At 41.3% G+C, this 24206-nt stretch overlaps 1 protein-coding gene across 2 annotated transcripts in view; it reads right to left on the bottom strand.

Annotated features, from left to right (window-relative positions):
• HTR4 (5-hydroxytryptamine receptor 4) overlaps positions 1-24206 on the bottom strand; it is a 227673-nt gene that overhangs the window by 160119 nt on the left and 43348 nt on the right. The gene's annotated exons all lie outside the window — the stretch shown is intronic.

The following is a 24206-nucleotide window of genomic DNA, read 5'->3' as shown; positions in this document are numbered from 1 at the left end:
TTAGAGACTAACAAATTTATTAGAGCATAAGCTTTCGTGAGCTACAGCTCACTTCATCGGATGCATTTGGTGGAAAAAACAGAGGGGAGATTGTATATCAATCTCCCCTCTGTTTTTTCCACCAAATGCATCCGATGAAGTGAGCTGTAGCTCACGAAAACTTATGCTCTAATAAATTTGTTAGTCTCTAAGGTGCCACAAGTACTCCTTTACATTGAATTAATGTTAGCTTAAAATAGTTTTCCTATAGCATTGCAGAGTACAGCCACATGAATACATGGTACTGCTGTAATTATAAAGAAATGAATGATTTTCAACAAACGGTAAACAAAATGTAGCATGCCCCAGTGACTTTAATGGGTATGAATATTAATGTAATTTCTAATAGTATCAAAACTCCATCTTGAGTTAACAGAAATGAATATGCTTTTATGATAAACAATTTGCGTGTTTGCTACAGGTGACCCAGTGCAAAAAAAATGAGACTAATTTCTAGGATCATGTCTTCAAAATACATTCTAAACTCTTCCAGGCCTCGACTGGAGTTATAGAGTGTAAGGCCAGAAGGGACCATAGATCATCTAGTCTGACCTCCTGTTTATCATAGGTCACCCAGCAGCCACACACTAAACCCAGCAACTGAAATTAGACCTAGAATTAGGTTCTCTCTTGTTATAAGTTTACAGAAAGCTTAACAGAGTGTCACTGCTATAGTGCTACTACTAACACAAACAATAATGATATACAGTTTCTTGGGTTCAATGGAAAGAGAATGGGAGTTCTTAGACAGACACCCTGGAAATGACGCTGGAAATTTACTGTAGGTGCATGTTTAGAACACACCTCTGGCTCAGTACTGACTAAAGTACACTGAACAGTTCAATCTTTATGGGCCAAATCTTGAAGCTGCTACTAAGCAAAAACTTCCACTGAAGTCAAGGGTGTTGCCTGAATAAATTCTGAGTAAGGAAATTTCAGATTTGGGTTAGTGATAATCCAACTCCCCAACTCATCCTTCAAATGACACTTAAGATCAAGGTCCTTGGCATTTCTGCTCATTAAAGACCCCATGGCACATTTTGTAGGCATAGGAGCTCTGGTGTCCTAGCCAATTCACTTCTGCCTCCCTAAAATTTCACCCACAATTTCAGCCCAAAATAATCCTTCCCTTCTGCTCTTTAAGATATGTGTGGACTGGCTATCATGATCTGCAGGTGGAAGCAGCTGGAATGGCTCCTCCAGTCAAAGAAGGGAAAGGAGCCTCCTCTAATTGGCCTCAGAGGATTTTAAAAATGCCTAATGCCTCTGTCTGCCAAAAAGATAAAACAACTTTTCATCTTCAAAGAGTTTTGAATAACTCCACTATGTTCCAATAACCCCTTTAGTTTGTAATAAAAACTGAATTAATTGGTTAAGGGGAAAAGTGCATGTGAATGGATCTGATACGAACTTGGTTTCAAATCAGCTCAGATGCACTTTTACCCTTGGCAAGTTAATTCAGATTTGCATAACTGACAATTATGAAATAAGCTAAATAAAAAATAGAGCTGTCAGTAAATGGTAGTAATAACATACCAACCCTTCTCACACCTTTTTGTCAACTGTCTGTAATCCTTTCATGTATTTATACCTGCTCCTGTATTTTCACTCCATGCATCAGATGAAGTGGGTTCTAGCCCACGAAAGTTTAGGCCCCAATAAATTTGTTAGTCTCTAAGGGGCCACAAGGACTCCTCATTGTTTATACCAACCCTTAGCCTTCACCCACCATATGGAAACAACAAAGCACTGTTTGAACATTAATGCTGCCTTAAAATTGCCCCTCAAAGTGGGGGGTCTTCTTCCCATTTTACAGAGGAGCAAACTGAGGCACAAAGAGGTTAAAGTGACTTGTCATCCTAGTTCACACAGGGAGTCAGCGGTGGAGCCAAGAGTAGAACCCAAAATTCCTGGGTCTCAGCCCTGTTCTCTAGCCCAGTGTATTCTGCAGAATTGATGTTAAAGTACCATCCAAGAACATCTATCTTCCCACTGCTTTAGAATCATTACACATACTGCCTTTGGGTGCCAGTGGAAGGTAAACAGAAGGGGGAGGTATCAGTATTTTAAAAGTCGTTACTGACTTATTTTTACTGAAATCTCCAAAGAGAAAAAATCTGAAAGGATTTACTTTTATTCTTTAGAACTTGTCCTCTGTCACAGACAAGGAGGGAGGAATCTGGTCTTTTGCTACACAGACAAAAAGTGGCTTTAGCAGCTAAAGTAGTTACTAAAAATAGCTTTAGTAGGAGGAAGTTACAGAATTCCTTCACTGTAATCTACACTGGTTACAATTCTAAATCAAAATGTAAGCGTGGGTGCGTGTAAGGGATAAATAGTTACCTGCTTGTGATACTCCTGCCCCCCAATGTCGCTTTGCTAGAGCAGCAACTAAGAAATTAATTGGGAATCATTTTGAAACATACAAAGCTCACAGTTTCAGTACAATGAGAGGTTTCAGAGTAGCAGCCGTGTTAGTCTGTATTCGCAAAAAGAAAAGGAGTACTTGTGGCACCTTAGAGACTAACAAATTTATTAGAGCATAAGCTTTCGTGAGCTACAGCTCACTTCATCGGATGCAGCTGTAGCTCACGAAAGCTTATGCTCTAATAAATTTGTTAGTCTCTAAGGTGCCACAAGTACTCCTTTTCTTAGTACAATGAGAGTCATCATAGATCTGTGATTCTCAACATAACCAGATCACAATGAAGAAAATTCTCACCAGAGTAAATGATTCTTCAGTCCCAAATAGTTTGAGCCACATTTAAATTGTTCACAATATTTTTAAAGTATATTTACTTATTTTTTTTATTTGTATGACCATAGTACCTAGGATCTTCAGTCATAAGACCCTAATTGTGGAAGGTGCAGTACAAACACAGAACAAAAAAGAAAGGACCTGCTCAAACAATAGCTACTTCTGCCCTTTTTAGTTCTCATTTGAACTTTAACTTCAGGCATTTGTAAACCTTTAAATATACTAAGTCCATCCAAAATTGTTAACTGCCTGCAAAACTATACCTCCTACATGAAGATGATTTTCTGTCTGTAGTTTGTGGGGAGGAAAAAGAAGGTATCCGACATTAAGGTCCAATCAGACTTTTTTCAAAGAAAGCTTTAAATATTTAAAACTTACAATTTACAATAAGAAAAAGTCACACCTAACATGGCAACTAATCTACCAAGGTGGAGCTAGGACCATAAATATCTTAATAAGTAAGTCATCAAAACCCAGGAGTTATCCTGAAAATGCAAAATGAGCCTTAACTGTAGTGCTGCTATCCTGATAAATAAGATTCACATAAATAAAAGAATACAGCATTTCACTGAGCTGAAATCAGACTTTTTCCTGAGTAAACACATTTTTCAGACATATTCTATGTCTATAATTGGATCATTCATCCAGTCAGGAAATAATTTATTTTTCCCCATCAAAAATTTTGATGAAAACACTTTTTTTTCCCCCCATTAAAAATTTTCTTCCACTTTTTTGGGGTTTTCTTAGAAAAACTGAGAACCAAAAACTTTTCACTTAAAGCAGAAAAATTTAGAATTTCAGTTGGCAGGATTTAAGTTCCTCAATGGCAACCCAAATTTTTTGCTGAAAGAGAAAGTTTTTGTTTAAAATGTTTGTTTTATGAAAAAGGCATTTTCCATCAAGTTTTGTTTACCCTTCACATAACACAAGAACCAGGGGTCACCCAATTAAATTAATAGGCAGCAGGTTTAAAACAAAGGAAAGGAAGTACTTCTTCACACTACACACAGTCATCCCGTGGAACTCGTGGCCAGGTGATGTTGTGAAGTCGAAAAGTATAACTGGGTTCAAAAAAGAATGAGCTACTTTCATGGAGGATAGGTCCATCAATGGCTATTAGCTACAATGGTGAGGGATGCAACCCCATGCTCTGGATGTTCCAAAACCTCTGACTGCCAGATGCTGGGCTGGATGACAGGATACTGGGCTAGGTGGACCACTGGTCTGACCCAGTATGGTCATTCTTATGTTCTTATCCATATGATAAATTGTGGAATTGTGTGAGAAATTAATTTGTCATAGACCTTTTACAATCTTATTAACGTTCTGCCCTCTAATCTATTTCCACCCAAGACACATTCCAATATTCCTAGCTTCTGAACACCTTGAAACAGTTTGTCTCCCTCTCCCACATTTTAAATCCAACTTTCACAGAAATATTACCTTTCCCCCATAAATGTGGAAACAGACAACATTCAGACCTGAACCAGTGACAGGTTTCAAGTCCAATATTTCTCAACTTTTCAGGGCTAGGAACATCATCAGTCTTAGATGATGCCCCAAAAAGGACAGATTAGCAACATTCTAATGGGTACAGCACTTCCAGCTAGCCCTGAAGGGTCCTGATGTAAGGGCCTTAAAACTGACTTAATTAGCTATTCTGGTCACTCTTTAGAGGTTTCTAAAACAGGACTAGTTATCATTTTTCTCTCGCTCTTAGTCCAATGCAGTTGGCTCATTGCATCTAGAGACTCTTGGAGGATATGAAAAGAGCATCAATAATATTTTTTAAATTCTTCTGAACAGTTTTACTGTAAAACATACAACACACGTAGAATACAACGTGGTGTGGTATTAAAGGGTTTGCTCTGGGTCAGGACTGAGTTGTATCTCTTCCACCTGTTGGGTACTCCTGTCTAAATAAGTCTTGTTTTATTTTAGATGGGGGACTTCCAGACTGTCAGAAACTGTAATGACAGGTTTCAGAGTAGCAGCCGTGTTAGTCTGCATTCACAAAAAGAAAAGGAGTACTTGTGGCACCTTAGAGACTAACAAATTTATTTGAGCATAAGCTTTCGTGAGCTACAGCTCACTTCATCAGATGTGAATGCATCAGATGTGAATGTGTAGCTCACAAAAGCTTATGCTCAAATAAATTTGTTAGTCTCTAAGGTGCCACAAGTACTCCTTTTCTTTTTGAGAAACTGTAATGAAACAGTAAGGACCCACTCATCTGAGTGATCCACTTAAAGACAACAGCTAAGGAGTCATCTTTCCTATGGCCCGGAGCCAACGCTCAGGAAAATGTTACTCCTGAGCATCTGCCACATAGGGGTTAAAGTTCTACCTCCTCTCTGGATCTAGCCACTAAGAACAGCCAAGAGCTCTCCCTGCTTGGCTTGTGAGGTGAGAGCTCCTCCTCCTGTTTTAATCTACATTAACTACTGCTGCCACCTAAGAGCACAAAGTAAATGCTTTGTCCCTAATCCTCACAGGCTGCAAAGGAGACTTACACTGATTTTTTGGGGGGAAACAAGTGTCAAGTGTGGGCAAGAGTACCTTGGAGACAGTGTTGAGGTCATCAGAACCCACTCAGCTGGCCAAAGCAAGACACACTGCTGAGTCAATCATCTGTCTCACCCATACAGTACCATGGGAGCCCCCACTTCACCCCCCTCTCCAATGCAATTTGCATCAGCCCGATTGTGGGAAGGGTGCAGAGGGAAGTCCAAGACAGGAAATATTTGGAAAAATAAATATATCTTTCCTAACAAACAGCCAATTTACAAGAAACCACAGGAAAGCTTTATTCAGAGCCCTTAAGAAATACAAACTGTCTTCTCAAAGACTGTAAAACAGAGAGAGAGAGAGAGAGAGAGAGCCCTGCCCAAACCAATCATGTTTTGTCAGGAGTGTCTCTTACCTCTCCACCAAAGTTACTTGGTTTGCTGCAGCAAGCCTGGTTGCTCCTACCAATAACTGCCCCTTAGTAGCCTAGGTCTACCTGGCAGAGAAAAAAATGTCCTACCCACCACACACAACAGTAATAGCTGAGCAAATCCTGCCAGATATTTCTTTTGAGAGCTACTGATTAAGTGAGACACTGCTACATTCTGGATCCAATTTGCTTCCATCCCCCTCAAGCCCCTCTATTTCCACATTCTGTCATTCCTGAGATGCTGACAACAGAAGTGTTGAATCACGTTACTGAAAACTTACACCTGAGTTTCTTGCTTGCTGGACTACGCACCTTGATCATTTCAGACATGTTAAAGAGAGAAGGCTTTCACGCTCAATGAGGAGTCTCAAAACTCATTTTCATTTGAACTAGAGATGGGCTGCAGCTGCAACATTCAGACAGATCTAGATTTTAACATCCCTCTCTCCCTCTACAAGTTTAATTCAAGGGGAGCTAGAGATGAAGGGTGGTCTAGTGGTTAAGGCACTTAATCTCTCTGGGAATCAGTGGAAATAAAGATAACAACCCTCCTTCTCTGCACCTTTTGTTTGGCTTGTCTATTTCAATTGTAAGCTCTTTGGGGCTGGGATTGTTGCTTACTACGTGTTTGTACAGCACCTAGCACAATGGAGCCCCAGTCCTTCGCTGAAGCCTCTAGAGTCACTGAACCACAAATAACAAATATTAATAATGTTTGGATCTGGGGTTTTGGTCCAGCTCCCTAATCAATGTAGAGGCCAGCTGCAAAAATAAAGATGGGACTGAACCAGCAGTCCTATGTCCCCATCCTCATCGCACTCAGGGCTAGTCTACACTAGAAGCGCTACAGCGGCGCAGCTGCATCTGGTGATGATGCTCTATGCCAATGGGAGAGAGCTCCCCCACTGATGGAGCGCTGTCTACACCGGCGCTTAGGTTGGTGTAACTTATGTCGCTTGGAGGGGTGGGGTGGTTTTTTCACATACCTGAGTGGCATAAATTATACCGACATAACCTGTAGTGTAGACAAGCCCATAGGGTTTGGGAGTGTGATTTGAGTTCAAGTCCCTCTCTAGTTCTAACAGAGAAACAGAAGGTGGGGATGACTGAGGCATGGGAATAACCTCACAACCCTCTCCCCCATCTTCCCATTACAGGAGACTGAAGCTGTGGGCTAAGGCTCACCTGACCCACTCCCTTAAGACCTTTCTTTTGAAACGTCCCCACTAAATTATTTTTCACTTTAAAAAACAAAACACCTAAGTTCTACTTGTGATCACACAAAAAAATAGTCATCCCATAGCAACGAGCGAATGGATGCAACTTAGCTTCCTGTTTTCTTGGGCCAATTCCCCCAGCACAGAGCATATGAGGCAAGAATTCTGAGACTGTATGCTAGACGCATAAGCAGCATCTTACAGGTCGATGTAAGCTTGGAATTAATACTGCACTGCTGTGCTGTCAACTGCCAAATCTCAGCACATCATCAATTGAAGTCTTTCCACAGGCATATTCAAATTCTCATACTTGGTTGCAGAAATCTTTGCTTTTTGTTTGTGTGCACAGATATATAGATTTAATATGTGCTTGTCACAGTTCCCTCCCCACTCTGAACTCTGGGGTACAGATGTGGGGACCTGCACGAAAGACCCACTAAGCTTATAGTCCACCAGCTTAGGTTAAAAACTTCCCCAAGCCACAAATTCCTTTCCTTGTCCTTGGACAGTATTGCTGCCACCAACAAGTGATTTAAACAAACATTCAGGGAGGGGTCACTTGGTCAAACACTCCCTGCATTTGCAGCTAGACATGGGATTCTTCTTCACTTCCTGTGCTGAACTCTGGTTTATTATAATGTTGCTATGCACTGCTAAAGAGCTGCTTTGTTTCACCCCAGAGGTGTCTGCATTCCACTGACACATGACAGGATACCTGTGTGTCCTATCCCCCCAAAAAATATCCCCCCAAGCCCCTTCACCCCCTTTCCAGGGGAGGCTTGAGAATAATATACCAAACAATAGGTTAACAAGGTGAGCACAGACCAGACCTTTGGGTTTTTAGGACACTAAAAACCAATCAGGTTCTTAAAAGAAGAACTTTCTTTCTTTCTTTCTTTCTTTCTTTCTTTCTTTCTTTTTAAATAATAAAGAAAAAAGTAAAATAAGCACCTCTGTAAAATCAGGATGGAAGGTCATTTTACAGGGTAATAAAAAGATTTAAAACACAGAGGATTCCCCACTAGGCTCAACTTCAAAGATACAAAACAGGAATAAACCTCCCTCTTAGCATAGGGAAAATTCACAAGCTAAAACAAAAGATAATCTAACGCATTTCCTTGCTATTACTTACAATTTCTGTAATTTTAGATGTATCATTTCAGTAGGAGCTGGTTATCTGCTTGGTCTCTCTCTTTGTCCCAAGAGGGAACACAACAAAAGAGCACATTGGTCCTTCTGGTCAGGTACCAACTATGCTAATGGAACTGATTAACCCCTTACAAGTAAGTGATTCTGTACTTCTGGCCAGGAGGGATTTGATGTTATTGCATACATAAAAGGTTGTTACCCTTCCCTTTATATTTCTGACAGTGCTAATGATAGAATAAATATTTCCCTCAATTTCATGATTTTATCCTTTAAAATCATGAATTTGAGAGAGATTTATTTTCCAGTTTTCATTAGGGATGATAGGATAAAAATCTCAAACACTCCCTGCATTTGCAGCTAGACATGGGATTCTTCTTCATTTCCTGTGCTGAACTCTGGTTCATTATAATGTTGCTATGCATTGCTAAAGAGCTGCTGTGTTTCACCCCATAGATGCCTGCATTCCACTGACACATGACAGGATACCTGTGTGTGTATCATCCTAAATTTGTTAAATTTGGATGGGAAGCAAATCTATACATGTAATGTGGTTAATTGTTATTATTACTTAAGATATTCCAAAATCCACCACTATTACTGTTTGAAAATTATTATTAAACAGTAGTCAAACTGCTGCAGCATATATGTGGATACAGAAAAGGTAGATGCTGGATAACTTTCTGGTGATCATATCAAGATCCAACTGCCAGACTAAGCTTGTGAATATTTTAGAAAGACCAAGATGTAAAAGGCTTAACTAGTGAAGGGAGGAAAGAAGAGAATGTTGAGTGCAATGAAAGTATGTGTGACGATAACAGAGACATAGATAGGCATTCTACTAAATTCTTTTGTTTGCACTCATGCAGTCACAGACTATTACTGCTCCCTTATCAGCAACAAGGATTAAAAGGGACATTAGAGTGCAGTTTTCCAATGAGTCGGCTTTTGCTGGAAAGTCATAAGGAAACTACTGTATGGCATTTTGGTTCACTGATATTTGTCATAAACTTTATCTGTAGTTCATTGTAAATTTCCCTTCCTTAGTATAACCAGAGTAACTGGATGGCATTGCAAGAACACCCATGCAGATAAACATATTCAACAAATCAAACAAAAGACAGGTCATAACTGCAGTCAATTAAATGTATTTCATTGTTTAACTGGAAAAGAAAACACTCACTAGCTTAAAAATCTAATGGCAGGTATTGAAGGAAAGATGGAGCAAATGAGATGACTGAGTAAAATAAATGACTGATAGCACTTTTATTACATCAGTACCTCAAGTATATGTACTATAACCCAAGGTTTACTGCAGTTCAATGAGGCCGTATGTTGTTATCTTGTATAGGTGAGAACCTTGCTATTATCAATTACCTGTAATAAATTATTATTTGGTAAAAAATATATTTAAAATGAACATTACTCAGAGACAGCCTTGTGCCAGAGGTTAGTATTGCAAAGGCATACTTGGCCAAATGCTGCTCCCCCCAGCACAGATGTGAAGGTGGAGTAATAAAATTGCCTCCAGATTTACACCAGTATAATCAAGAGCAGAATCTGGTCTATTGTCTATAAAGCAACACTTCTTACTAGTCAACACTGTCTAGAGAACAGAGGGAGCAAGCCGGGGAATCTCTCACTTAGACAGGAGCAAGCATCCATCCTATCATGGAACACAAGTTGTGACAAAGTTCCTCCTCTGCCTTGGTGGGTCCTGTGCTTATTGGCAGATTTGCTCACCTCAGAGATTTACAGCAGCCCTCAGTTTGATCCCTTTTGCTAGTGGCTCAAACCTGCCGTTCACTCAGCTAACCTCATTACTGGCCAGCATCGGGAAATGGAAGGAGAACCATGCCCACAGTCTCTGCTGACCTAGGGGGTCGGGGGACAGACCAGAGACCTAGGTTCACAGCTGTCTATAGTGTTTCTTGTAACAGCGGTGTGACAGCAACAACTCCCTGGACTACTTCCCCTTGGCCTCCTCTCAACACCTTATTTATCCTCACCACAGGACCTTCTTCCTGATGCCAGATAGCATCCTCAGTCCTCCACCAGCACACCCTCTCACTTTCAGCTCCTTGCGCACCCCCCACTGACTGAAGTGAGATCCTTTTTAAACCAGGTGCCCTGATTAGCCTGCCAGTCTTAATTGATTCTAGCAGCTTCTTAATTGACTCCAGGTGTCCTAATTAGCCTGCCTGCCTTAATTGGTTCCAGCAAATTCTTGATTCTTCTGGAGCCACCCCTGTTACCTTATCCAGGGAAAAGGGACCTGCTTAATCTGGGGCTAATATATCTGTCTTCGATCACTCTTCTGTAGCCATCTGGCCCAACCCTGTCACAAAGTATGTTGTTCTAAGCGTCACGAGTGATCAGTCCAACAATTGCCACATTTGAAAGAATAGTTAACAAAAATGTTTCCCTAGTGCTGATTTGAAATAGAAAGAGTGTAAGAGCCCAGAGTCACCTTCAGTCCAGCCATTTTAAAATATATTATTACTGTTGTTATTATTACTAGTCTCCCTTCAAGCTATGCAAGCAGTACCTGTCTCCTTTCCTTTTCAGTTACAGATTGATTCACACACTGTGTCAAAAACCCCCCTTCATAGCTCTGCCTCATCAGTGCCAGAAAGAGGAACAAAGAGTAAAAGTAGATCAGCAATCCTGAAGGAGTCCTGATTTCACTTTCCACAGGAGCACAGACTTCACTGCAGAGAGCATGACGTAGCTGTATCTTAATGACAATGATAGCTTAGCTCATGTTTGCACTTTCCCTCCTATTAGCACCATCACCAGTTTCTGGCCATTTTCTTTACTCACAATATTGGAAGCATACCCCTTTCCATCAAGATGCCATGCATGACTGCAATTTTGTAGTGCTGTAATAATGTTATTCTGGCTCCTTTGTTATCATTATTATTTGTTATTTGCATTACCATAGCATTTAGGAGCCCTAATCATAGAACAGGACCCCATTGTGCTAGCTGTTGTACAAACACAGAACATTTCTATCTTTGTCACAAGATAGATTAAGAGTTTGGCAACCAAAAGCAGGAAATAAGCTCAAGACCTTTGTCCTGATTCTGTGAGGTGTCAATCGTCTTCTGTGAGGTTCTAGAGTTCACTGAGTTGAGTGGAAAATGACAATACTTAGCTTCTCATAGGTAGGGTGACCAGATGTCCCAGTTTTAAAGGGACAGTCTTGGTTTTGGGGACTTTTTCTTATATAGGCGCCTATTACCCCTCACCCCCGACCCGTTTTTTCACAGTTGCTATCTGGTCACCTTACATAAGACCAGGCCCTTGGAAATATCTTACAACAACTCATTCTGAGTAATGACTTCAGTGGAACTAAACTGAATTACACCTGTTGAGGTTCTCTGGCCCTATAGCTTTCAAAAAGAACACTGTCAAATAATTTAAGCTCAAAGTTTGAACTGTTTAAAATTAATTTCTTTTTATAGCTGTGTTGGTGCCAGGATATTAGAGAGACAAGGTGGGTGAAGTAATATCTTTTACTGAACTATTTTCTGTTGGTGAAAGAAATAAACTTTTGTGCTGCTTCTATTCTGTGTAAGTGTGAAACCTTGTCTCTTTCACCAACAGTAGTTGGTCCAATAAAAGATATTATCTCACTCAACTTGTATTTCTAAAATGCATTTATTAATTTTGGATGACCAACCTGATAATTGTGTGTTTTGGGGCATGATTGAAGGGACAACTTTGCAGCAGGAGTTATCTTACAGATGATTTCCCTAAGAATTCTTCTGACACCGCTATTGTTGAACTGTAAAACTGCATGACCTCAATGCTAAATATTCTGCATCCTCACTGGATTTTTGGTTTTTAAATAGATCTTAGCGTTCAGTTGAGATAAATCCCCAAAGCTCTGAGCCATGGTACATGCAACTAACCAAACAGATTCACACTTGTGCTACCACTTCTTCACCCTCCATTAAAAGATGACAGATTCTTCAGACAGAAAATTGGGTGAGCATAATCTTACAAACCCATTCTGTTTGTAGTTCACTTTATTTAAACTAAAAGGGGGTGGGGAGGGTTAGCGGATCAGGGAGCTAAAATGATCACGAACTCCAAACAGAGCATGTCTTTCTCCAGAGCTATAACAAATAAAGAGAAAAATACACAGAGGTCTGTGGCAGCTGTTAAGAAGTCAGTGGGAAAAGATAAAAAATGTGTAAGCAGAAAATGTGTGGGGTATTTTTAATGAAACTTTCTCATCATATACTTCTCTGATCCTCTCTAAGAATAGAGATCCTTCCAAATGTTTTCATAGCAAGGACTGTTGTTCAGTCATTGTAAATACTAATAATTTGAAGGATAAATGGCTATGGGAAAGCCTAGACATTATCTGCCCATGATCAGAGAACAACAACCATTGGGAGTGAGACCTGCAGGGAGTAGATAGACTCCTGAAGGGGACCCTGGGTCAGGGGATAGGGCCATATTTATATTCTGAGCTCTTATGGTGAAGCAATAAAACTCAAACCCTGAAGAACAATATTTCCTAAGAGGAAGCTGTTAAGATGAGCATCATGGGCTCAATACCTAGCCCCTAATGTGGCCACTTTGTACTGCTCTGGCAGCCAGGAAACTGCCCTGGCAGCGGCAAACAAGGATGGTTACTTGGTTTGCTGCAGCAAGCCTGGTTGCTCCTACCAATAACTGCCCCTTAGTAGCCTAGGTCTACCTGGCAGAGAACAAAATGTCCTACCCACCACACACAACAGGATGTCACAAGGTGAGTGGGCCATTTAAGGAACTGGGGCTCAGCTATACCATGTTCCAAGCTCAGCCCATCTTCCCAGGTGAGGGGAATAAGTCCCAGGATCACAGGGTAGAAGATTGTGATTCAGAGCCAGGCCTGGTGGGATACAAAGTGTAGCCTGAGTTAAGGGAGCAAGAGAAGAGGAGGGAACAGAGAGGCTCTCCTGAGCTACTCGGCAGAGAGTCTGGGAGTGCAGATCTGCAGAGATCATGCTAGAAACCAGTCTGTCAGAGGAAAGCTCCAGCCAAAGGGAGTGAAGAGACTTGCCTTAATTATCAGGCAAAGGGCCTGGGGACCGGGAGTGAGACCTGCAGGGAGTAGATAGACTCCTGAAGGGGACCCTGGGTCAGGGGATAGGGCCATATTTATATTCTGAGCTCTTATGGTGAAGCAATAAAACTCAAACCCTGAAGAACAAGGACTAAAATCCCACGGCTGCTAAGTGTGATGCACTGGCCAGAGAGTGTAAAGCTGGTGTGGCCAGCTCTGTGCTGCCCACTCCTCCCACTCTCTATAGCAGTGGAGAGCCACAGGCCAGAGGTATAGCCGGTGGCAGGAACACTGGAGCTCATGGAGCTCTACCTGATCCTCAACCAGCATTGTAGTCCCTGCAGGACCACTGCAGCTGACATAGCTTAGAGACCCTTTGATTTCTAAAGGACTCAGGGTCAGGGAAGGTAGACAGTGCATTAGAGTCACCTTCCCGCTGCCAAGCCAATTCTTTTAGACTATTTAAAGTGAAGTAATTCTAAAAATCCAATGTATCTTTCACCCATGAAGGACCAATCCTGCAGCTCTTTCCTGGGGTGGGTAAACTGCAGGAATCAACCTTTATCGTATGACATGATTTAAAAATACAAATAATTATTATTCAGAAGACAGATGGCATTCAGATAGCTATCTCCAAATAAAGTCTGCATCTTGCAAACCCTCATTCCCTTGAGTGGCCCTTGTCATGCAAATAGATCCATTCAATGAACTGAAACTAGGTGGCTGACTCAAGTCTTGTGGAGTTAGTATTAATTTATTAATGTTGTTTCATCTTGGCTTTATTGCTGTTTGGCACAATGTGCTGTACTGTTCAAACTAGATAAGGCTGCATAACACCTAGTTCTTTTAATCTATTGATTTCCAAGCTCTTCACAAGGATGAGTCAGTATCATTTTCCAGCTGGGGAAACTGAGGCTCAGAGAAGTGAAGCCATATGCCCAAGGTCACACAGTATATCCAGGGCAGAGCCAGAAAGAAAACTCAAGATTCCTGATTCCCATTCCAGGGCTCTCTCCAGTGGGCCACACTGCCTCGCCTTGCTGAAATTAATGGGAGATGCACCCGTATATATTTTGCCTGGATGGACAACCATTTAAAATAGCAGTCTAGGCAACTGTTATATTTGGCCCCAGGCATTAAATATTTGGCAGGTAAAAATGCAGCATAGTTTAGTCTCCATTTCAATGAATGACATTTTTTTCTCTGCTCTTAGATAGTACATAGACAGGCATTTCACAAAGGCGGGTTTTTCAAATCTAGCTGCAAGGCTAGCTCAGCACAGGATGCTAATAACTCCTGGAAAACGACCTTAGTGCATCAATCTCAGTTATTTTTTTAAGTGCTTAGACTCTGTATTACACTCCGCACTCTGTTGCCCCCTGAGTGACCATGTGCAGCAGGTGAGGTGACAGCATCTCTTTGTGTGTTGTTGATGCATTGGGTTGCTAATGTGTCTGTTTATTTTACATCTGGAGGGCGAGACACAGGGAAAATAATGAACTGAAAATTCAACAGGACTAAACATCAAAGGTCTAATAGTAATAAAAATGTCTGAGCCAGACAGAACGCAGCCAAAGTCCCAATGAGATGCAAACAGATTGGGGATGTGATTACATCACAACTGGAACAGCTGGTGTAAAATTTCTGTCTCTACACGTAGTGAGAGATGTGATTGGGAAAGACAGAGTGTTTCTAGGTGTAGTCTAGATATATACTCCTCAGGAGAGATATCATATCTTCATTCTCTTTGGGAAGTATCATATAGATCCATGGTGTTACATGCAGGTTATTATTGTGATTATTCATTGTAATTATGACAATGACACATCACAGGACTGGAAACCAAGGACTCCTGTACTTCTAATCCAAGCTCTGACAAGAACTCCCTGTTTGGTCTTGAGCAGGCCACTTTGTGTCTTTTCTTCAGGGAGAAGACTGGGGTCCAAAAAGAGGATATTTGTACCTGCCTACCTCATAGGAAGTGGTGAAGGTTATTCATTGTCCAGAGACCTCTGTGGAGATGAACTGCTCTCTAGGGATGCTTATACATAGTCAAAACCCTTGAGGATTTGAATGGAATTTGTAGCAACAAATTAGTCTTCGTAACTGAGGGTTTGGATAATGAAGGGCATTTTCAGGATCCATGTCCATGAGCAGTTTCCATAATGGGCTTTGGGCTGCAAGAGGGATTTTATGGGGGGGAGATATGAGAGGCTGGGTTCAGAGGTTCCTGCAGGTTTTTGTGTCTTGACACCCCTCAGACGGATCCAAAGGACATAGATTTAACTACATTGTGAGATTGCAGGGTCTGGGGCTCCATTCCATTCCCTCACACTCATGGAGAGGGTGAGGGTATCATGCAGATTTGCAAGGACGACTGTGCAAACTGCCCCTCTTCCAGCTCCCCTGCCCTCAAATGCCCATCTCTGGTGACATTATTTGGATTCTATGGACGTGTTCTTTGAAAGCACTGACATCAATTCAGTGTGCGTTGGGTTTGCCAATTCTGACTGCACAGAGCAGCACCTAGATCACACTGATGGAGACTTCCATTAGAGAAAAACGGTAGGTGAGGTCATATCTGTTGGTGAGAGAGACAAGCTTTCGAGCCACACAGAGCTCTTCCTCAGGTCTAGGAAATGTACTCCAAGCATCACGGCTAAACGAAAGGTGAAACAGATTGTTTATAGCACGTATTCTAATTGACCATTCAAGGTAGAGTGACTCCCACTGGCAGACATCAGAGGGGCTGCCAAAACCGTAGTTATTGGGCGCACAAAGCTGGCCCAACTGGACTGTAGGGCCAGTTTTTAATCATGCCGAATCACACAGAGAAACATCTGAGGGACTGTGAGAACTGTTTGCATAGCAGACAAACAGAGACATTGCCCAAAAATATTTCTACAGCCTCGTCAGGTTTCTGCTGAACTTGGCCAGAGACAGAGTCAAGATCTGTGAGTTATGATGATGTGCTAAAACGGCATGTCAGATTGAGGTATGTTGGCTAAACTGTGGAAGGTCCAGGACAGGAAGGGCAGGAGGGGAGGATTCAGAAGCATTGGTAGAGCTCTGTGGGGATCTGAGACTAGGAGGACATGAGATGTTACATGTCAGGATTGAGTGGTCTAGCCAGAGCGAGATGGATGGAATTTACCCAGTAGTTACTCAGCTGCCTCTAGCCAGAACTATCAATCCTTCATTTTCTTAAACATAGAAATTCACTCTCTAAAAGGAAAAATACAACAAAAATCCTTGAACACTTAGCTGATGTTTATATCAAACATCTTCCCTTTAGTGATAAAGTACTGAAATCTCAGAGCCCATCTAGCTAAGATTTTCAGCCAACAGAACTATGGAAAGATAATTTGCACAATAGCAGCTACGGGGACAAAAAACCCAACAACCCACAGGTGTAAAATATACACCTATGCATGAGAAATACAACTTTATTATGTTCCCCATTGTAATGAAGGAGGGGGAAGAATACTCCTTTGTAATCAGTGAGACCTGAAGCTCTTTTCAAAGGTGCTTTATTCTCTTTAGAAAGCACTTTGGAGACTGTGTTCAAGATTTCATGCAAGTAATAGAGAACCAAGTGCCACTTCAAAACCTTCTGTTACAATAATTGCCAGAATAAATAAGGAAAAGAAAAGGAGCTTGCATGTCCCCAAACACTCCTCACTGTGTCTGATATATTTATTTGCTCCTCTACTTGCCCTCAATATTTGATGACTTACTGATGGTTTGGGTAAGAGGTAGCCAACTGAAACTGAGTCACTAATTATAGCACGACCTGTTGTTAATTGCTGTTTGACTAGCCCCACTGTTGCTCTGTTATTATGCTGAATAAATAGTATCTATTCTTCTCTCTGCAATGTTTACAGATTGTAATTTCCCACTCAGCCATGCCTCAAAGCTGTAAACAATCTCCCATTAAAACCAACGGCCTTCTGTCCAGCAACCATTGCTCAGTTCAAGCCCCGCTGGGTGTGGAACCTTTTTGTTACTTATAAATAGCAACAGATATGCTAAGTGAATGTGACCACCACCTTCTTAGCCAGCACATGGGAGAATGAACCTGGCTTCTCCAGTGCTAAACACACATGAGCTGCTACAGCTAAAGAGCCAAAGTTCTCTACAGTGTCATGTAACTACTTACATCCTCTGTGGCAGAGCACAGCAAGGGTCCTGTAACACACACTCACCCCGGGATGCATAAATATATTCAGATAAATAATTATGGTCATTTGGAGGTTGCAACTACTTGTTATTTTGTTTCAGTAGAAAGGGCCAGGTCTTCCCCAGCTGGTGCTTCACTGTGGATTGATGCCAATGTACATCAGCTAAGGATTGGCCAAAAAGTGATCCTTAACAGAGAATTGCCTGATTCTACCTATCTACTTATATGGCCCCCATTACTGTAATAACCTTGAATGTGTGTATCTTCATAACACCCCTCTGTGGTAGGAAAGTGCTATTATCCCCATTTTGCAGATGCAGGAGACTGAGGCACAGAGAGACTAAGCATATTAATCCTTCAAAGAGCATTAACCTAAAGCAAACTAATTTGGCCACTTTACTTCTGAAGAAGAGCGACTGACTAAGGGGTTAATGCACTTTAACTTCACACCTTCAGTTAATTCATCTTAACATTCCTGAACATCCCTGTTCAGAGAAGCCCTACGTGACAAGGGCAGCCGAGAGAAAAAAAAAGACTCTCCTGAGGTAGCTGAATGCCTGCTTATCAGGAACGATTTGGCTAGGAGAGACCTTACACTAACAATTTGGAGAGAAGAGTGATTGTTCTGATATTTGGTTTTGCAATAAAAGCTATCAACCTCCATTTTCTGTCTTAAAACACATTAAAATAGCCGCACTTAGAGCATAATTTCTTCTTCTTACAAACGAGAGCTGAGTGAATACTGCCCAAAAATTCTACAAATGTGCACTCACATTTTTAAACAAATGCTCTTTGACTGTGTTCATGCTCCTTTAGGGCTCACCTGCCGGGAATATTCTAGCAACCGAATTTACTGTCAGGAAAGTTCATGGAAACAGCAAGTTTCAGTGAATATTGGACAAGATGCATAGAAAGCAAATTTGAATTGCAACTATGTAAGCTGGACATCTGATTCTCAGAGTTAAACTCATCCAACCAGGAAAAAAACAAATAACCTTTGACCTGCACTTCATATCGAACCTACCAATGATGCATAGAATTTCAATTACCAAAATGTTCTAGTAAATGGTCTACAGATAAGGAATTATTAGAGAAAAATATTCCATGGATAACAATTATAAAGGAACTAGAACGTTCTACTAGGGGAAAGAAAAACAGAAGATGGCAAGTTTCCCTTACAGGGATTTTAAGTGGAATTCACACCTTGTTCAGAATCCCTGCTGTACATTCCGGCCTGTATCATTTGCTGATACTTGTCTCCATGGCTCAGTTCTGGATCAAACAAAGCAGCGGCATAGTAAGTCGTGTGCAAGTTACACATTAGGAATAGGGCTTCATTAACTACCCAAGATGCAGAGCAGTAGTGATTTACACAAGTGCAAAGTGGGTTTAAAATGCTACCATGTGGTGTGGTGTCATTTTGCACTCCTTTTGCAGATGTTGTGAATGAAGAAACAGTGTCCAGGGTAAGAGAAAATTGAGCCCATGGGAAACCAATACTACTTGAGACTGCTTTAAAAAGCTTTTAAGTGGATGTTTGAAAAAAATGTCTTTATTTCATTGCTAATGAAACAACCAGTTTTTACTGATATTTATGCAGTCAGCAGTGAAGTAAACCAATAAAAATCCATTTTTGAAGGAGCTGAAAGGCACAAAAGTCGCCAAAAAATAAACACAAACCAAAAACCAGAAGCCCTCTCCATGGCCCACTATGCATGCCCTACTCCCAAACTAGGGGAGCATTTAATGGCCACACTGCAACCTGGCTAGACATGTGGCCTAGTAGTAATTCAAGTAATATTATTTTAAAAGGAACAAAATCCAGTGAAGCCTCCAAATTGTAATATATGAAACCTTGTATTCCTGTTACTCTCTCCTTTTCTTCCCCCAATTATATTCAACACTCATCTGCCACATCTTGTCCTTATTTAGATTGTGGGCAGGGCCTGCCTTTTATTTGTGTCTCTGTGTTTGTACAACATCTAGCACAATGGGTTGTGGTATCAGGGCTCTACTCTAATGCAAATACTAAATAAATATTAATGGAATGAACTGACTATTGTTTATATCTATGTGTATCTATGCACCACTCCTCTCTGAGGGTTAGATGTGTCAAAGGCCCTATGCCACTAACAGCTAATGGAGATTCTTGTTAAGCAGTGGGGACTGAGAAAGAAGGCAAATTAATTATCTATTACCAACATTGCAGATGTTTTGAGGGATGTGTGTGTAGGGTGGTAATGTGGAGGGTAATTTCTGTCTGACTCTCATCGCTTCTCTCAATTCTGGAGCGAGATGCAGTACTCCTAGAAAGCAAACAGCTCCACCTTGGGATGGGATCCCATCCAGGAGAAAGCATTAGAATTACCCTGAGATCATTCAGTATAAAAGATAATAAATGGGGGGGAAGGAAGAGAACTTGCAGAAACATTCATGGTATAAATATCTTAATGATTAAAGGGACTTGAGATAAGGAAACAAAAAGCCACCTACTGGGACGGAAAAGGCTTGATGTCTGCATTTTGCCTTTTCTGAGAACTGCCCATATGGGCGAGTGTAACCAGACACAATCTGTTGCCTGTTTTAATGTCCAAACAGATTTCAGTGCAGAATGTTCACCAGACTGTCCTGCAGATCCAGGTTCTCTCCAGAAATTGTTTTTTGATGTTGTTTTTAGGTTTAATTTTCCAACTTCCTTGAAGCTTGATTCATAATTTGTTTGCTTGAAGTCACCTTTGCAACCCCATTTTTATAAGATGTGTTCACATCAGTATTTCTAATGCAGCGGTCATCATTGTATCTAGGTGCCTGATGATGAAATGGTGGCTGTAAATTCCACCTGGCTCCTTAGGTTTGGGACAAGCACACCCTTCAATCTAGAAGTGTTAGAAATTGCATCATTGTTGAAAGTTGCATGGCTAATACCTTGAGGGATATTTTTATAAGCTCTCCCTAAAGACTCTGAGATTTTATGCTTCTTCCTGCAAGATGCCGGACGCCTTAAATTCACATTGCAATCAATGAGAAAGGAGGGTGCTTAGCACCGCCTGAGATACTTATCACAGGGGATAGGGCAGTAAGTCAGAAAGAGGCTCCGTTCACATGACAACATTATGAAAGTCAAGAGGAGAATAACTTCACTGTTGTATGCTGTGTTGCTGTAGCCGGGTTGGTACAAGGATGTTAGAGAGACAAGAATAGGTGAGGTAATATCTTTTATTGGACCAACTTCAGAAAGGAGAACTTCTCGAAGAGGAGAATAAGTCAGCTTGAGAATATCTCTTGTGGTCTACAGAGAGGCAGTGTGGCCTAGTTAATACATACATGGGAGGCTCTACCATCTGTTACTGTATGACCTGGGCAAGTCACTTCCCCTTTCTGTGCTTGTATCCTCTCCTCTCCTGTGTCTATCTGGAACATAAGCTCTTAAGGTCAGGGACTATCTCTTACTATGTGTTTGTAGAGCACCTAGCACAATGGGGTTAAAGACTCCAAATGTTACTATAATAAAAACAACCATAATGATTTTCCATTCAGCAAAGGAATGTACCGGACTCCATCTTCTTTATGTCCCTGGTTTGCCAGCAGAACACAATCTTACTGATCCTCTCCATCAGCAATGCAAGATGAAAGGGAACAGATCCAACTGCCACCCCAGCTACAAATCTCTCAATAAGCTTTGCAGAGTGTGGGCTTTATCTGCTGAGGCTTTGTGGGTTGGGAAGTTTCAGCCTGATTTGATTCTAGCCCTGCAGTTAACAGTGACTCACTAAGAGGTGCAAATCCTTTCACCTCTAGGTTGCTACTTCAGATCTGACCCAGGCTGGAAGTGATTGAGTCTTTCCCAACTCGGTTGGTTTGTGCAGCGGCCTGCGTGAACTGAATGGTGGTGTTCGGAGGTTTTTGTTTTGTTTTTTTCTCAGTTCAGTTCTAGTGGCTAGAGGTCTGCATCACAAAAACTGCCATCACATTACAGAAGAACTAGCATCTTCATTGGCAATCTCAGCAGAAAGGTCACAGACCGAATGAACGATGAAGGCCTGAACTCCCTTATAACCCTAGGGATGGGTGGTCCATTCAGGTTGCAGTTGGAAATGGTGGAAGTGGCAGGCCACATAGCCACACAGTAATGCCAAAGAAGATGCATTCACCCTCCAGAGCGGTCAGTGCAGACCTCTTCTCCCCAGCTAAAGACACTTCAACATTTTAAGATTTGTTTTTCCCTAAAGGTGGCAGCCCATTACAGAGAGTCCATGAGCCCATTTGCATAATTCAGTAACATGTGAATTATTTCAGCTTGCATGGTAATTTGATACTTAGTGCAACAGGATCGATATTTAATCAGCTTAAGGATTTAGACCAAAGATCAGTAAATAAAACAGCAGTTTTAAAAAGAATACCATTAGCTTGCTTTGTACACAGAACCGGATGATAAAAGCTATGAATCAAGGCATTAATCTGCAAGAAAGAGAATCACTAATTATAGCCTCACAATGATAGACTATGAAAAGCCACTATGTTACTCCTCTGCACCAAAAAATTAAAAATTCTGCACCAAAAAAAAAATTTCTGTGCACAATATTTTAAAATTCTGCATTTTTTTTCAAAATAATGCAATACAATCCATCTAGTTTCAATTATTTTGGTAATTTATTTAAACTACAATACAATGGATGGAGAATGGAAGTGGGGCGCATTGGAGGAAATCACCAAACCTCTTCTGTATAATAGTAATGTAGCTAGTATTGACCCTTTACTTCTAATTATTAGTCAACAAATATATGCAACCATATTCTCAGTGTTACATCATAGGCTGCTAAAGAGCAAGTGAAGGTTGGGGACTCAAACTCATAATTTATTCTGGGTACTGACCATCTCCAAAAAGGTCAGTCACAAATAGTTCATGGAGTACATTTTGACAGGAAATTTTTTCAGTCCAAAAATTTAGACCAGTTTTAATCAGTAAAGCACCATATGCATTTATAAGGCCATATTGTCCTTTACAATAAGGCTCCTTTACACCATTCTGGCAATGTAAAAGAACCTTAAAATTTTTACACCTGTATTATACTCCTGGGGTAATTCACTAAGAACAATGGTAACAATTCAGTAAGGAGGCAAGCTGCTACATTCTCCTCTGCCTAAGGGAGCAAAGCCTTCCCCATGCCTACCTCTTGAGAAATATCCCAAAGCCCTGCCCCTCCACGCCGAGCATGCTGCAATAGTGAGCGAGAGGGACAGAGTGTCTCTTTCACACACACACCTCTGCTGGCTGCTCTGGGCCCAAACCAACCAGTCTGCAGTGCCAGGGAGTAGGCACATGACCGCTCTTGCAGCTTCCATTTCCTTCCCCATCAGAAGTCATTTTTCTGCAGGTAAGCAAAAAAGTCTGCGGGGACCATGAATTCTGCGTATTTGCAGTGACTCAAAATTCCTCCCGGGAGCAATTGGGTGTCAGTGTAGGTAAGATATCTGCACATATTGGTCTGGTTCTAAGACAAAGTCCATTAACATCTTTTGCTCCTCTGTAATTGCCTCACAGTTGTTTTTGAAGGGATACAAAATCCTACACTGGGTAATAACTTCAACAGGCGCTGTTAACCTCATTGGTAAGCTACTGGATCCCAGCAACTGTGCACAAATAGAAAAGTCTGGGAGGAAGAAAAAAAAAGGAAAGAAAGCAGCAGCAAGCATTTGGGGATTCCCATTCTCAGATCATTGGCAGTGCTCTCTCACACACCCCACCGTGCTCTACAATATGTGTTATCCAGTTCCCTCCAATCTGTACCGATATAATTGTCACAGGAAAACAAGGATGAATAGACAATTATGGAGTCATTGCGCTTAATCTTGCCCCCGCAACAGCAGCACAGAAAGGACTTTAAACTGCCTTAAGCAAGCAGTTGAGAATTCCTGAAGCGTGAGGGCATGATGGGAAAACCAGGAGGTGGGACCAAAATGCACAAAGTTCCACCTCGGCCAATCAAATGACTCTAATTGACATAACCCTCTGGCTGCTCTAATGTATATCAGGGACCAAAGCAGACCCAGAATAGCAAGGGTGTGGGAAGGTAGCATAACTGTACCTCGGCCACCTTTTCTCAGCCCTCAGATGGGGCCAGATCTCAGATGCAGCTGAGGATGGAGCCTGTTAATCCTCCTTCTCCTGTTGTGGTTTCCGTAGTATAGACAGTGGAAACCTCTTTCAATGTGACTGGCTAAAATAAACTAGAGGAAGTTGTGATGCTCAAATAGAAGGATGAGCTACAGTAAAAATAACCTCTAACATGTAAGCAAATGCATGAAAGTAATACATAGACATTGAGTATTATTTCTGGTTTCAGAGTAGCAGCCGTGTTAGTCTGTATTCGCAAAAAGAAAAGGAGTACTTGTGGCACCTTAGAGACTAACAAATTTATTTGAGGTTAAGCTTTCATGAGCTACAGCTCACTTCATCGGATGCATTCAGTGGAAAATACCGTGAGGAGATTTATATACACAGATACACAGAGAACATGAAACAAAGGGTGTTATCATACACACTGTAAGGAGAGTGATCACTTAAGATGAGCTATTACCAGCAGAAGAGCCGGGGGGGGGAGAAGAAGGGGAAGGAAGAAAACCTTTTGTAGTGATAATCAAGGTGGGTCATTTCCAGCAGTTGACAAGAACAACTGAGGAACAGCAGGGGGTGAGGGGAAATAACATGGGGAAATAGTTTTACTTTGTGTAATGCCCATCCACTCCCAGTCTCTATTCAAGCCTAAGTTAAATGTATCCAGTTTGCAAATTAATTCCAATTCAGCAGTCTCTCGTTGGAGTCTGTTTTTGAAGTTTTTTTGTTGAAGGATAGCCACTCTCAGGTC

Source organism: Dermochelys coriacea, chromosome 8 (genome assembly GCF_009764565.3).
Source record: "Dermochelys coriacea isolate rDerCor1 chromosome 8, rDerCor1.pri.v4, whole genome shotgun sequence".
Taxonomy (NCBI): Eukaryota; Metazoa; Chordata; order Testudines; family Dermochelyidae; genus Dermochelys; species Dermochelys coriacea.
This window is presented reverse-complemented; position numbering and strand designations above follow the sequence as displayed.